Here is a 12,105-nt window from a genome sequence, read left to right as displayed (position 1 = left end):
GCCCAATCCTAGGGGTTGCTGACCATCTTCTAACACTGACTGGAGTCAATGTGTTGAGGGTGCTCAGCATCTTCTGGATCAGGCTGCTAATTGTAGCTAATACACATACACATAGCAGAGTTTGCTGCTTACTGTTTCATGAACTTTATTTGTGTAAAAAATGAGTATAGATTAAAACACTGTATAATCACATACTGAAGTCTCTGTAATCATCAAACGATATTTTAGTTCTTGGGGTTTTTAAAATACTTTACAAAAAATAATAATATCCACTTGCTATTATGTATTAAAGCAATAAATGTTTTCTTTTTGTTGTCATTTAAATTTGAAATGTTTTAAAAGAAGTGTAATAAAACATCCTTTGGAGTGGTTGCTTAGAAAGGAAATTCCAGTCAGACTGTATAAAATGGAACAGAAGCACACCAGTTTAAAGCTATGATCCTTATTCAAGGACAGCAATGTGGGTGTGGCATGTTACTGAAATGCCTATGGTATACTTGCTTTACAGTTGCCAGGGGACTACAGGTGAACAGAACTGCTTTAAAACGTATAAACATATATACAAAATATTAATATTGCTACAATACAAGCTTTTCTGTTGTGGATGGTGGAACATGAGTGGAGAACTTTCAAGGGCCTGCCTATAAAACTGGCAGAATAGAGTTAGCTGTGAGTCCTATGTTTAGGATTCTGCCTCTCTAACTAGCGGATCCATCTGCACAGAAATTTCTCTGTGCCGCACAGTTGGATCCAAACTGCAGGCTGGAGAACTGCACTGCTTACACACATACAAATATTTCCAGTAGTATTATTAGTTATTATTCTAACCTCTTAAACACATGGGGTTTGGCATATCAAGCCATGAAAGTCTTTCTTCAAGCTACTTGCCCCTGAGTCAGATTTTGCTCTCTGAATATTTGCAGGGAGCAATGACATTAGACTAAGGTGCCATTCTCTTCATTTTCTGAACTTGACTGGTTCATTCTGAAGCTCAATATACTGTTTTATCCTACTATTTCACAGGCACTCATACAGAACATGTATTGTCAGAGCCTTGAGTAAAATCTTTGTAAGGGACTAGCACTAAGGACATTTGAAAAGCATACTTTAATTCAGATTTCCTGTAAGCAGCGTTTGAACAAAAGTTGAAACATTGAACCCTGCTATTGCTTGAGTTCTCCTATATGCATCCAAGCTGCTTAGAAATAATACTGTGACACAGAAATGAAACTTGAGAGTCTCTCTATATATTATATATGTACACATCTTTCTCTTGCACACACCATATATATATATATATATACATGCACTATATGAGCATACGTATTTGTAACATTTTTAACAGCAGTGTTTCAAGGAAACAAGAGCTTTGCAAGTCTCGGCAACTGATCTTTGCAATATTATTTTGGTCGGAAATTTCTGTTCTATTGCCATATATACCCAGAGGCTAGTAGCAGTCCCGTGTGGGTGTTCCTGGATTTAAAAATGTGGGAGTATTTGACTACTGACTCTTCAGTAGGCTCATGATACTAAGACAGTAATGACTGAAGTCAGTAGGAATCTATCCATCCCTGTCATCTGTTGAATGTTAAAAAACAAATAAGCTTTTAAATAAAAAGGATTTCTTTCTCCATACCTACTGAATGGGAGGGACTGTTAGGAGTGAATTTCTTTTTATCCTTAGGAAAGAACTATTGCTGGGCTGGATGATGGCCATTCTCAAAGCCAGAATTCAGATGGATCTGTCATTCAGTAGGATGCTCATCATGGCAGTTCCTGACACCTTCTTAAGTATATCTCCATAAAATTAAACATGCCCCAGGCCACAGTTCTTATTACAGATCAAATTCATTACTTTTTATAACTCTATTTTTAATATACCCTAGGCTACATTACCAGCTAGGATAGAACTGCTGTAGATTCCTCTTTATTTCAGTAACTTTTTTTCTGAAAAGTTCAAAACATTCCCATGTCTACTTCAGCTTTAGTTCAGAGGAGAATCCTGATAAGGCACTTAAGTGTACACATAGAGCAATACGTTTGAATCTTGGTGAAGTAAATAGGATTTAGGTACGTATTTGAGACAATGATTCAAGAAAGTGCTTTAAAATGTACTTGCGTTCAGACCGTTCTGCAAAAACACCCTACAAGTCTATGTTTAGCTTTAAGCATAACTTAAGAATTCAGGTTGCGCTGAAGCTGTTCCCTTGTTTAAGTTTTTTGCTGAATTAATATGTATTTAATAAGGGACAATTGTTTTTAACTAAGCTTTTAACTTACTTCTTAAACAGTCTTCGCTGTTTACCTAATCTTTTCGTGTAAATTAAAGCAAATGGGAAAAAAAGGAATCAGAAAGCCAATAAGCAAATTGTTGAGATAAAAAAAAAGGAAGGCAATTGAACTGATACAATACTGGGAGATTTTGCAAGGAAATAAAACAGTTTTTAAGCTGAAGTCTTGTATAGCCTTATGTTGTATGATATTGTGAAAGTCTTCGGAGACTCTGCGATGCTATTTATATAAATATACAAATACCTTAGTATTATGTCCAGAAACCATTTGGTTATTATGTGAACTTTTATTTTATTAATTCACGAAGTTTCTGTGGAGCTGATTCCTGTTCACATTTACACTATGTGATGGAAGGTACCTTTTAATCACACTGCAATTTCTTTGCCAAGGAGGTGTAAATGGCCGTTGAAATAAATAAAAAGTGAGTCCTTTGAATCTTAACAGTGACATAACTAAAGTAAAAGAGATAGCAAAAAGAATTCAGCTAATTGTGTTTCATTCCAGCAAGACCTGATAAGATTTCAGGGAGATGCTGGAAAAAAAAAATCTCATTGCTGGTGCCAGAGGAAGTGCAATTAGCATGGAGCTGCTGTTTTCTTTCTCTCTGAACTACTGTGCAAAAACAAAGCAAACGAACTCACAGAAACTGACAAAACAGTGAAGTGCAGAGATAACCCAGCCCCAGGGCAGATCTACTTTGTTCTGTGAAATCTTACAAAGGAAGAATTCGGACCTCCCCCAGCCCCAGTTTATTTCTCCCATCATTTTCTTTTGCATTCTCTGCAGAAACAGCTGCAACAGATAGTACAGGAGGCAAAATCAGTATTTCCAGCTGAAAGCCATCAGAATTCTCTTGGATCTTGGCAGGGGACCCTTTTTCAAATCCCACCCATCCTATAACCTAGCAGGCCACTCTAGCTGCTACCGTTCTTTATGCCTGCTCATTGTTCTGCAAAAGCAGTGGAAGGGAAGTTTTTGTTTCCTGCAATAGCAATGGTTTTTGTGGCTATTTGCCACATGGTGTACAAGGACTGTGTTGCTTTCAAAGCTCTGCTCCGGTTTATCAGAAGTCAGCTTGGCAGGACCCAAATTTAACTTTGAGGCTGTTTCTGAAAGGAAAGCGAGGAGTTTCTCTTCTACCTCTAAAATCTGCAAGATGTGTAACACAATAGACTTTAGAGACCTCTAAAATCATCTCTGATGGTATGGCTGCTCACAGCTGCATAGGAAGGAAATAATCAGGGGTTTTTTGTTTGTTTGTTTGGGTTTTTTTTTAATTTCCCAATTCCATTTGCATGAGTTCACTGGCAGTCCTTTTCTGGAAAGAGTAAAACTCACTGTCTTATGTTACTCAGCATTGCTCTGATACTGAAGCACAAGTAAAAGATGGAAGATAATCAATGGTTCTGGAACCTTGGCTATATCCAGATGCAATAGTTTAAAGGTCTGTACTCTCCTGAGCACAAACAGTAGGATCTGAATGTTAAATATGCAGTTAGGCTGGAACATGAGCTGGAGAGCCAGTCAAAGAAATAAATAAAACTGTGAAAGAATCTAAAACAAAGTAAACAACCTTTTAAAGTTGTGTGTCTCTTCTGCTTCAGCAGATTTTTGATGCTGACAGTAAAGTCAGTGTTTCCTAATATAAATGGAAATGAGCACGTTGCTTTGTAACTCCGTTATCTGGCCTCCTTTGAAGGTCTGTGCTGAAATTGTTTCCCATGTTCTGAGCAGTGCAAAGTTACAAATTCTTGTGCCACTACACCAATAAATGACATGTTTATATGAGTATCCTGCACACACGGCGTGTAATGGGAAACAACCTAGAGGAATACATGCAGTAACATCCCAAGGATGTGAAAAGGGGCAGATTAAGTCACTTCCACTCTTGTGATTTTTTCAGCCCAAGCAAAACTGCCAAAGAAATATCAAGGACAGTAACTCTCCTTGGAGCTTCGGACTACAAGCCTCTGAAAATCAACAGGAGTCTTTCCACTGATTGCAGAAGGTGTTAGGGAAGATTTGGACATATGACCAGCTTGCTCCGCATTGCTAAGATTACATTCCTCTTACAGGAGGATGCAGCAGAGCCCACAGGGTTTCTCAAATCTGCACAGGTTATTGCATTGCAGAACAGCACTGACATATGAGGGCTGTTTCAGTCATAGCTCGTCAATACCAGTATTGGAAAATGAATGTAATAGTGTAGTGAAATAGTGTACCGTGGTACAGTAGAAATAATGAGTCTTTCTGAAGTGATCAGAAGCGTATTTCTGCACCTGAGAAGTATTATTATGACAATCCCAAATGTCAAGTCTCAGACCATTGTGATTTGAAACAGATAACTAGAAAATACCCATAATTCAGTTTGATGTCATTAAAGTAACTCCAGTAAGTGAAATCCAGCAATACCATATAAGGCAGCATTTTTATTCAGGATTGCAGTAATAATACAAACTGTAAGAGCAAAGTCCAAAGTAAAAAATGCAACTTATTAAAATACTTCCTTTGTTTTATAGTGCTTGTGTATTATCACAAAACATACTGAACTGAATGTAGATGTTCTTGGCCAGCTAGTGGTTTTCCCAAAGTTATTGTCTCAGCAACTGCCCTTTCATACAGCATAAAAGGATCCTATGCTACTTTTTGCTTTCATGGATCTCGACAAGAATTTCCAGATGAAGTTATCATCTCAAATCAGGAAAAAACCATGTATACCACCACTTAAAAAGTACAGCAGTTGTTTTTTTCCTGTAATCACTGAACACAACTCTTGGCTTTCAAATGGCCAGCACAGGAAACTCCTCCTGAAAAACCTGTTCAGGGGGGCACAAAGTGGAGAAGCTGCCTTGTAGGATTTCAGAAAACACTTTCTAAAAGACTCCTTTCACACAGCATTCCATCCCATGCAGGTCCCAGCTGTGGCTAGTGCCACAACTACCCTCCCACTCCTGAGTACCCTACCTGAGCAGCAAGTCATGAGCTGTAGCTAGTGCATTAGAGTCCCCAAATGGGAATGAGATCCTGTGCTATAGTGAATGAGCTGCAGGCTTTGTGGAAGTGCATCAGATACAATCCAAATGGTTCCATGATGTGCATAATGCATGTGACCTAACAGTCCTGACAGTGATAGGGTTTGGCCTTGAAAACACAGCCCAGTGTTAACAGTTTAATCTGACATGTACTTTATCTTGTGGAGTTAGAGCCTTTCCTTCAGCTAAAACCAAATCTTGCCTAAGACCTACCAGACAGTCTTGATTAAGCAGGCATCTGGAATGGACACTGGTCCCTCTCAGCAAATCACTTCATTGAATTCTTTAATGCAACATCTCCCAAAGTTTTAAAAGAGGTTCCCTGTTCTAGAAAACTAAATTAATCATTTTCTGCTTTAACTCTGCCCATGCTGTTTTCAGTTCACATTTTACAAATCTCACCTCAGATGCTAGAACTTCCACTTGTACTACAATGGCTTAATCACAAGAACAGCTTGTAAATACAACCTACCAAGCCTGAACCAAATCAGAAGAAAGGCAATTTCACAATTGTCTAAAGCAATTTTGACCTTTGCAGATATCAGCACTTCTGAAAAAGTATCACCGAGGTACAAAAAATCGCCAGGATAATCTACTTTCCAAGCACTATATAAAAAAAAGAATTTTATGTAATCTCTCTGTTAACATTTTATGAGCATGAGGGTTTACCCCATTTTCAGACTAGGCAAGCAGATTCCCTTGAATCTTATGAAGAATGGGGATGTTATAAGCACTGATTCTTAATACAGTCTTCTTGTTTCCTGTCTGGGATTTGCCGTTCAGGGTTTCCCTGACGTGTTGTATCCTCATTTTATAGGTGTGTAAAGAGGAAGACTACACAACACCAGAGGGCAAAACTCCCAGGTGTTATCTTAGATCTCTCGGTAGGTAGATTTACTGCCACCAGTAGGCACACAAAGATTACAAAGGGCATGTAACTATGACAATTTTTGTTGTAGGGTATGTTTTTCTATTTTCCCAAAACTTCCTTTCTACCAAATAGGAAAAGTAGATGGTGACCTGATGTACTCAAATCCTAGTTAATTGGTGACAAGCTGACCCCTCCTCAGCTGTAGGGAAACACAGCCTTTTGTCTGATTACAACAGCATGATTTATTAAATCATCTCTGTTGCTAATTTCCTGGAGATTGAAGAGAGTCTTAGAGATTTGCATCTCCTCAGTTTTTGTTTGATTTTCTATATAAATACTTTTGAACAGTAGTTTGGTTATTTTTTCTAAAATTTTTCTTTCCTCCCTTCAAAATTAGCATATTATTTGTATGGTTTTAACTGGTTATATTGAAACTTTTGTTCTTGGTCATCCTTTAAAAAAATCTAGAATTGCTTTTCCTAGTAGATTTGGAATGTGTTCAACTAAGTAGAATTGATTATTATGCCTATGTAATGTAAAAGTAGGGTTTCCCTCTACTGTTCTTGGAATGCCTACTGAGCTAATGTTTGTCAAATTTCTAATGGCTACCCACCCGTAATTTGTTTCCTCACTCACTAGCAATTTTAACAGATCGTAACACGGATTCAAAAGTTCACCAAGCCATAGATGAGATTTCAAAAGACTTGAAAGGCTGTCATTTGTTAACTTACCTACATGGAAGTTTCAACATACATACTCCATCTTTGTTTGGGTTTTTTTGTTGTTTTTTTTTTTTTTTTAATTTTTTCACGCAGTATGTGAGTAGCTCAAATTTTAAACTTACCTTGCATTATCTTACTACGGACTGAACTTTTGCAGTTTTACTTACATTTAAAATCCATCTGGATCGATTAGCAACCATGGCTCTACCGACTTCACATAGCAAGGTCTCTGCCCAAGAGCTACTACAGTAGTAGCCCATGAAGTATTCATCCTATCATCCTCCTAGATAATCTCATTATCTCTTGAATATATTTTAATTCTTTTTAAGCAAGTAAAAAAAAATCAGTAGTCTCCTTAGGCTTTTTATTTCATAGACTGAGGCCAGGTCTTTAGGTGGCACAAAGGGCTTTAAAGTAAGTGGTTTTTCAAGTGCTGCACTTTTTTGTTCTGTGTATATGATAACATATGATGACAGTGTGTCATTTCTGAACTGTCCTTGGCATGTTGCTAGCAACCATCTGCTAAAAACCCTCCTGTTGTAATGGCCATACCGTACTTTGAGAACCCTTTTAAGAATCGACATGCAGCAGGTTGTTTGTACAATGCAGTGTTTATTCACGCTGGCTACTAACGAGGACCCAACAACACAAAAACCCCCATCACCTAAAGCGCTCGTTATTAGGCTTTTAACTTCACTAGTCTTTGAAAAATGAATGCATGGAAACAGAAATGTCTGTGGCCATTTTGCCCCTCAGAGTCTTCACTTTTTTAGGGGGCAAAGCTGTATAGGAAAAGCGGTGGTTGCATTGGGATATGAAACAACTGAGGAAGCATTTCTGTTCCTGCGAAGGCAATCACTGGCACCAGGGCACACACTGCCCTACCCGTACCTGCCTAACCACGAGGCACCTGCCAGGCACTTCGATTAATCTTCTGACTAAGTGTCACACAATTCCCAGCGACTCCAGCTGGAGAAAAGCATTTGGAAAAACCTTTTTGATCCCTAGGAAACTGTAAGACAGAGTTTCGAAGTGTTCCCCGCTGCGGCGATCATTGGGGCAAATAAACCCCAGAGGGATGTACGCGTTTCCTAGGCCCGGCCCTCCTTCCCTCTCCCCCACACGCCGCCCTGGGCCGACAGCAAACACGGCTGTCGGGCCGACAGCAAACACGGCTGTCCCGCCGACCGCCGCCGCCTCAGCACCTGAGGAGGCGCAGGGCGAGCCGCGGACCTGGCAGGGCGCGGGGGGAACCCAGCCCGCGCCCACCAGCTCCCCGCTGGACGAATGCAGCGCCGCTGCGGGCCGCTCTGCGGGCAAAGGTTCGCTCCGGGGCGGCGGTCCGCTCCGGGAGGGGGTGGGCCACAGCCCTCGCTCCCGCTGCTCCCGCTTCCACACGCCCAGCCCCCGCCGCGCCGCTGTAACCCCTGGCCACCCGCAGTCCCGCCTCCGCCTCTGATTGGCGGACAGCACGGTGGCCGCGCCCGCCATTGGATACTAGAGCAGCGGCTGCTCTCTCCATTGGTTGTCAGCAGATGCCACTCGGGGCGGTGGTGGCCGGGGGAGGTGGTGAGGCGATTGGGACCGATCTTCTGCTCCGCGGTGACGGCGGTGGTGGTGGCGGCGGCGGCATCATGGTGAGCTCCGCCGGGCCACCTTCCCTGCCCGGGAGACTGGGGCTGACGGAGGACGTCTGGTCTGGTCCGATCGGGTCTAGCCGGGTCCGCGCCCGGGTCCATGGTGGGAGGGAAGAGGCTGAATCTGTTTGGGCAGAGGGAACCGTGAGGGGAGCCGGGCCCCAGCCCTTTGTTTTGGGGGGGAGATGGGGAGGGTGTTTCGGAGAGGTTGCTTCCCGCCGGAGTGACCGGCACCGGGGTGGGAGGGGTGGGGTGGGATGCTGCGGGGCGGTGGACTGGCCTGCCCCGCCCGGTGCCTGACCGTGCCGCCGCCTCGCCCTGCCCCGCAGTACGGCTTCGTCAATCACGCCCTGGAGCTGCTCGTCATCCGCAACTACGGCCCCGCCGTCTGGGAGGACATCAAGTAAGTGTGTGCGTGTGCGTGCGTGTCCCTCCGCCCCGTCGCAGGGGCGGGCTGGGCTGGGGCCGCCCGCCTGCGGGGGTACTGGGCAGGGCGGCCGTGGCCCGGCGGCGCCCGGTTTCCCGCCCCGCGCGACTCTCTGGCTCCGGCAGGTCAGTATCAGCCGCTGTTGGTGGCTCTCAGCCCTGACAAGACCAGCACGGTGCTTGCCGCGTTCCTTTAGTCCCGCTCGGGGCCTTTCTTAACGCTGCAAAGGCCCGCCTCGTTCCATCCTTGCTGGTCTCCAGGAGCCGCAGTGGAGATGGCATTGGTCCCTGCAGTTCCCTCGGTTAGACGAAGTCTGTGGCAGCAATAATGTGCAGGCAAAACGTCCCAGAACCACGGAAGCCCTTCCTTGAATCAGACCACCAGATGAACCATGCGACAGTGTCATCGCTTTGCATTCCTGAAGGAATTGAAATAGAGTTTTTAGCTGGTAAAACTAGTGTGAGATTTTGGTAATGTGCTCAGCTTGAAATTTAAAAAAGTCACTGCTATAGAGAAATACATATGATTTTCACATTCTTCTCATGAACCTGATTTCTTGTGCTCAACTTTTGCTTGTCTGGCAAGTGTAGCATTTTTCTGAGATAACTGGCTTCATTTTGAACTTTTGATGAATTGCGAGATTGCACAGAGTTTGAAAAGGGTAGTGCAAACAAAATTCTATTTAATGTAAATATGGTAGTACTGGTACATGAGCAAAACTACAAGAAATATTTTTAAAAAGACATAAGTGCTTACAGAGTTGTAAGCTTACTTGGTAAAGCTTCAAGTAACTATGTAGTTAGAAGAAAGGGTCTAATATGATCTCTTGATATTGTATGTTTTAAGGGAGAAGTAGACTATCCAACTTGGAGAAAATGGTCTTCTTTCTTTCAACTGGACAGGCTCTTCTATACTCTCCCCATATATTTTAGGCCAATTTTGATATGTCAATGTAGCTGTCTTGCCATTGTCAATACAATTTTTAGAGTTAAAGAACTGCTCTTGACTGTGATATTTTTGTGACCATGACACTCGTTTTCATTAATCCATTCATTAAGAATGTGGTAATCTTACACAGTACCATGAAGTCAGAGAACCATAGAAGTGTTGGTTGGAAGGCACCTCTGTAGGCCATCTAGTCCAGTCTCTGTTCGAACCAGGACTGTTACCAGCACTAGATCAGGGCTCAGCTAGTAGCTTTTGTCTAGCTGAGTCTTTAAAATCACCAAGGATGGAGAATCCACAATTCTGGTTCAGTGTTCCAGTGGTCCCTGACAGTCTGTAAATTACTCTTTGCAAATGCAGTTCTTTTTGCACATGCCAAATGGATTGTGTAGGCGAGTCTTCGGTGAATGCCACACAGTTTTGTGCTGTAAGTTATGTGAGCTATATAAGTTTTTCTTGTGTACCTTCTCTAAACACACAGGTCTATTTTGAATTCTTATGGTTTGATACTAGTTTTATATGACACGTGTAAGTTAAGAGACTTGATTAAAGAAATAGTGATATGTACATCATTTGCCATGGAAATGATAATAAAATATATATAAACTATTATAAAAAATATTCACTCTTTCCTGGAATGCCATGCCTTACCAAGATGCTTTTGAGTATTACAGTCTGCTTTCAGCCAGATTACCCACTGAACAGAATTTGTACTTAAGATTAATCCATCTGAGAAGACAAAAAGTTTCATCTTCTAGTACAAGATGATGTGGCAGACTGTCAGACCCGGTCATAATTCCTGATGCATCCTACCTCTTAAGATTTTACACACACTAATAGAATACTGAAGATAAATATAGCCTATGAGGATTGTTACTCATTTAAAGTTCTGGAGAAATTTAATAGAAAGATATGAGATATTTTGCTAAGGTCAGCTGTGAAAATTCAGGAAGCTGCTACATCCTGTTTCTGTTTTTCATTCGAGAAACACTTCTGTCCTGTAGCAGCCCAACAGCTAGTCTCTGCTATTAACTCAGAAAGAAGGTGACTTTCTGGAAGGAATCTCTACTGCAACACCACCCAAACACAAGAATGGAACATGATCTGCAAGAAAGAGGCAACGTATATGCAACAGCTGCCATAGATCCTTATGCTAAAGGTGTTTGCAACAGGGCATTTATTCAGCAGGATTTATCTTTAAAAGTAGTATATCCCAGAGTTTAGAAACCAGCAAACAGACCCCTGTATATCTCAGTGGAACAGGTTGTAGTGGTGCTGGTTTAGGGAATGGTACAGGGTCAAACAATAGCTGCTAAATGCTTGCTGGTTTAGGTACTTTAAGTTCCTGTGGTGCACTTATAGAGATGTGGAAGAGGTTAGGTGTTTTACCTTAAATGGACCAAATACAGACTTTTTGCAAAGGCTTTGTTAGAACCGTTAATCTTTTAGGAAACAATAGGAAGATATAGACCGGTGTTGTGGCATGCTGGGTTGAATCAGTTGAATCACTGATGACTGAATTGGAGGAGTAATCTGGAAAAGATACATACTAGTTCTGGTCACAAGTGGTGTTCCCCAGGGCTTAGTATTGGCACCGATCTTGTTTAACATCTTTATCAGTGATCTGGATGAGGGGATTGAGTGCTCCCTCAGTAAGTTTGCAGATGACACCAAGTTGGGCAGGAGCGTTGACCTGCTCGAGGGCAGGAAGACTCTGCAGAGGGATCTGGCCAGGCTGGATTGATGGGCCAAGGTCAATTGCATGAGGTTCCACAAGGCCAAGTGCTGGGTCCTGCGCTTGGGTCACAAGAACCCCCAGCAGCGGTACAGGCTTGGGGATGAGTGGCTGGAAAGCTGCCCGGCGGAAAAGGACCTGGGGGTGCTGGTCGACGGCCAGCTGAACATGAGTCAGCAGTGTGCCCAGGTGGCCAAGAAGGCCAACAGCATCCTGGCCTGTATCAGAAATAGCGTGGCCAGCAGGAGTAGGGAGGTGATCATTCCCCTGTACTCGGCACTGGTGAGGCCGCCCCTCGAATGCTGTGTGCAGTTTTGGGCCGCTCACTACAAGAAAGACATTGAGGTTGTGGACCGTGTCCAGAGCAGGGCAACGAATCTGGTGATGGGTCTGGAGAACAGGTGTTATGAGGAGCAGCTGGGGGAACTGGAGTTGTTTAGTCTG

The sequence above is a fragment of the Leptosomus discolor genome, chromosome 4 (genome assembly GCF_034619465.1).
Source record: "Leptosomus discolor isolate bLepDis1 chromosome 4, bLepDis1.hap2, whole genome shotgun sequence".
Classification (NCBI taxonomy): Eukaryota; Metazoa; Chordata; class Aves; order Leptosomiformes; family Leptosomidae; genus Leptosomus; species Leptosomus discolor.
The sequence above is the reverse complement of the archived record's forward strand: the minus strand, read 5'-3'. Positions refer to the sequence as shown.